The sequence below is a fragment of the Portunus trituberculatus genome, unplaced genomic scaffold (assembly GCF_017591435.1).
Source record: "Portunus trituberculatus isolate SZX2019 unplaced genomic scaffold, ASM1759143v1 PGA_scaffold_67__1_contigs__length_338168, whole genome shotgun sequence".
NCBI classification, from domain to species: domain Eukaryota; kingdom Metazoa; phylum Arthropoda; class Malacostraca; order Decapoda; family Portunidae; genus Portunus; species Portunus trituberculatus.
The window spans coordinates 322,501-327,500 of NW_025541708.1; the positions used below are offsets into that span (position 1 = coordinate 322,501).

General features: G+C 29.3%; 1 protein-coding gene across 1 annotated transcript in view; it reads right to left on the reverse strand.

Moving 5' to 3' along the window:
- The window catches only part of LOC123501004 (serine-rich adhesin for platelets-like), a 150,534-nt gene that overhangs the window by 144,386 nt on the left and 1,148 nt on the right, over positions 1 to 5,000 (reverse strand). The gene's annotated exons all lie outside the window — the stretch shown is intronic.

Genomic DNA, 5,000 nt, shown 5'->3' on the forward strand with positions numbered 1-5,000 from the left:
TAAGCTACTTTACTTTTTTATTTATTCATGGATTCATTTGTATTGCGATTATGTTATGCGATGTCATTATACTTATTTCTTTACTTATTTATGAAATTGTTTATCATTTACTATCATTTATCTATTTAAAGTTATAGTACGGAATTTTTCCTCCTCATTATCAATTAATCGTATTTCAAAGCTACGCCTTTCTTTGACAGTTGTGTAAATTCAAATTATATTAAATTTTTTGGGGGGATGAACTTTTCACTAAGCGGGCTTACGTCACCCTCTCCTCTTTTCTTTTCTGCCTTTCACTTTCCTCCTTTTCTGTTAAAGAATAAGAAACTTATAAACTTCGCTCTTGTCAGATGTTTTTATCACTGAGACTTTCATAGCCCATTCCTCTCTCTCTCTCTCTCTCTCTCTCTCTCTCTCTCTCTCTCTCTCTCTCTCTCTCTCTCTTTCGAAGTGAATAAAAGATAAATAAGTAGGTAATAGCAATGTATATTGTGATTAACTGACAATGATAATGAATTTTTCAAAACGCAATTATAAAGATAAGGTGATAAAAACATATAAACTTGAATACATGTATTAAATAGATGAGAGAAGTAAATGAGATGCTAAAAATTAATAATAAAATAAAATCATAAATTTGAATGGCCTCTATTCAAAAAGAAAGGTCAATAAACATCAGTAATAACGGTGACCATTGCATCTCACAAGAAGAAAATTTGAAGAAAATTAGTAAAGTTTTTAAACGGGTTTACTATGAAAAGATAAATAACATATCATACTGATAAGTAAACAGTAAGATACTGAAGCACGATAAAGTAGAGGACATAACCTATATGTATATATATATATATATATAAATATATATATATATATATATATATATATATATATATATATATATATATATATATATATATATATATATATATATATATATATATATATATATATATATATATATATATATATATATATATATATATATATATATATATATATATATATATATATATATATATATACATATATATATATATATATATATATATATATATATATATATATATATATATATATATATATATATATATATATATATATAGTTATACATACAGGAAAAATAAAAACTAGAAAAAATCTGAAAATTAAAGACAAATAATAAACCGATAAAAAAAAAATGAATAAACTGAACGAAAACCTTATATATTTTATACCGATAATCTGTTACAGAGCGGTCATAATCAAGAAGCACGAAAAGAAACAATAAAATAAAATAAAAAACTGAGAAAAAATAAACCGCAATAAAAGTACATTCATAAACACATGTAATTCTCGTAAACCAAACAAGTGCATTTAGAAGATAATATAATAGACAGCAAATAATAAATGGAGAAGAGGAGGAGGAGGAGGAGGAGGAGGAGGAGGAGAAGTAAAAGAAGCAGCATGAGGAGACGGAGAGGAGAAAGAGAGGAAACGAGGAAAATAGTATAAAGAAGTACATGAAGTATTTCCAAAGCTTATGAATAAAAAAGAAACAAGGATAACAAAAGGAAAAAAAAAAAAGAAAAATGAGCCGTATGAGGAAAGGTGGTGATGGTGGTAGTGGTGTTACCATTATTATTATTACTCTCATTATTTTTATTATTGTTATTATATTATTATTATTATTATTATTATTATTATTATTATTATTATTATTATTATTATTATCATTATTACTATAGTTATTATTGTTATTATCATTATTATTATTATCATTATTATTATTATTATTATTATTATTATTATTATTATTATTATTATTGTTATTGTTATTATTATTATTATCATTACTATTATTATTATTATTATCATTATTATTATTACTATTATTGTCATTATTTTTTATTATCACTATTATCACTCTGTCATCATTAATATTGTTACCACAATTAACATTGTCATTATTATTATTACTAGTATTATTACTATTATTATCATTATTACTATTATTACTATTATTATTATTATTATTATTATTATTATTATTATCATTATTATTACTAATATTATTATTATTATTAGCAGCATTACCATTACGATTATTATTATGATTATTATTATTATTATTATTATTATTATTATTATTATTATTATCATTATTATTAATATTATCATTATTGCTACTAATACTATCATTATTGTTATTATTACTATTATTATCAGTATCATTATTATTTTTCTATTATATTTTATTATAGTTAAATTATCATTATTATAACTATTATTATTATTATTATTATTATTATTATTATTATTATCATTAGTAGTAGTAGTAGTAGTAGTAGTAGTAGTAGTAATAGCAGTAATAGTACCATTACTATCATAACTATTATCATCTAGTGTTTCGTGATATATTTACTTTAATGTCAGAATTTCAACACCTTTCATCTTGTATCACACACCCACACACACCGCGACTCACAATCGTGAGGGTCCGGGTTCGAGTCCCGGGAAGCAGCGAGGCAAATGGGCAAGCCTCTTAACCCCTTCAATACCATGACACGTTTTTCCTATTCATTTTGTTTACTATTCGGTGATTTTACACAGCTTTAGAAACTTATGCAGGATTAAAATAGCGAAGACTCTTGTCATTAATCTTCTGACCCCCATAGACCCTTCCTAGTTGCAATAAAATGGTCTAATCATGTCCAAAACTCAAGAGAGAAATGCGTCCTAGTACTGAAGGGGTTAATGTGTAGCCCCTGTTCATCTAGCAGTAAACAGGTACGGGATGTAGCTCGAGGGGTTGTGGCCTCGCTGTCTCGGTGTGTGGAGTGTGTTGTGGCCTCAGTCCTACCCGAAGATCCGTCTATGAGTTCTGAGCTCGCTCCGTAATGGAGAAGACTGGCTGGGTGACCAGCAGACGACCATAGTGAATTACACACACACACACACACACACACACACACACACACACACACACACACACACACACACACTTGTACAGTTTGTTGCTATGATATGACACAAATTACACGGTAGGAAGATAAAGAGAAGACAAATCATAGGAAAGGGGAGGAATTAAGAGAAGAGAAGTGTGAAGGCAGAAGGAAGAAGAGGAGGAGGAGGAGGAGGAGGGGAGAAAGAAAGACGAGAAGTAGAAAAAAAAATTAAGATACAAAAAGACAAAGAACAAAATATAAGAAGGGAAATAATAAAAAAAAGGTGATAATGATGGCAACCACCACCACCACCACCACCACCACTTCTAAGAAAGAAGGACGTATCAGCAATCACAAAAGCAAAGGAATATTGGGATTCCACGCCTGGTGGAGTATCATTTCTTGCAACACACGTCACATCATGTAATGTATCTGCAGTCTGGATAAGTCGTTAGTGTTGTAAGAAAAATACTGCAAGCAGTATCAAACAGCAACAGCAGTATAAGCATCAACACCAGCAGTAGCACAGGCAAAGTTGCAGCAGCTGCGGAAGAGGCATCACTATCATCCTCTTTATCATCATCATCATCACAGCAACAGCAGCAGCAGCAGCAGAGACAGCAGTGTCATCATTAGCGTCAGCAACAATAACAACAACAATAAATATAGCTGCAACAACATCAACTTATCATCATCATCGACAGCATCCCATGACCACCACCAACATCACCACCACTACAAACAACAACAACACCAACAACAACTACTACTACTACTACTACTATTACTACTATTATTACTACTGCTACTACTACTAATAATAATGATGTCATTATTAATGATAATAGTATTAATAATAATAATAATAATAATAATAATAATAATAATAATAATAATAGTTATAATAATAATAACAATAAAAATAATAATAATAAAAATAATAATAATAATAACAATAATAATAATAATAATAAATAATAACGATAAAAAAATGATAATAATAATGACATTAATACAACTACTACTACTACTACTACTACTACTACTACTACTACTACTACTACTGCTACTACTGCTGCTGCTGCTGCTGCTTCTGGTGCTGCAGCAACTACTACTACTACTACTACTACTACTACTACTACTACTACTACTACTACTACTACCACCACCACTACCAAAACAAAAATAATAGCACCGCCAACAACTGCAACAGCAGCAACAACAGCATAACTGTCACAACCCAAAACAAACATATGGTCAAAAACAGCAGTACCGGCAACAAAAACAACAACAACAACAACAAAAACAACATATATAGCAGTAATATCGTCCTCATCATCAATAACAGCACAAGCAGCTCAGCAGCATCAACACAAACAATAACAACAACAAAAACAACACTTTTTTTATTAGAACAACACAAAACAACCACTACTACTACTATTATTTTTACTACTACTACTACTACTACTACTACTACTACTACTACTATTACTACTACTACTCTTTTAAAATACTACTACTACTACAACTACAAAAAAATGACAGCAACTAGTTATGTAACAGCAGCAATAACAACAACACCAATGTCATTAAGAAAACAACCAATGGAGGGCCTACAACAAAACAACAGCGGAAACAAAAACAACAACAACATTATCATCAACAAATGCAGCAGCAACAACAATAACAACAACACTTCAATACGGCTATTTACTTATACATATTTACAGGAAAGTATAGAACAAATACTTTCAGATTCCTCTATTCATCTCTGTGTATCTGTCATTGTATTTACGCTTTTATCTATGTGATATACGTATATATATAAATAAATAAATATATATATATATATATATATATATATATATATATATATATATATATATATATATATATATATATATATATATATATATATATACACACACACACACACACACACACAGTCCGGTAGCTCAGTGGTTAGAGGGCTGGCTTCACAAGCCAGAGGACCGGGGTTCGATTCCCCGGCCGGGTGGAGATATTTGGGTGTGTCTCCTTTCACGTGTAGCCCCTGTTCACCTAGCAGTGAGT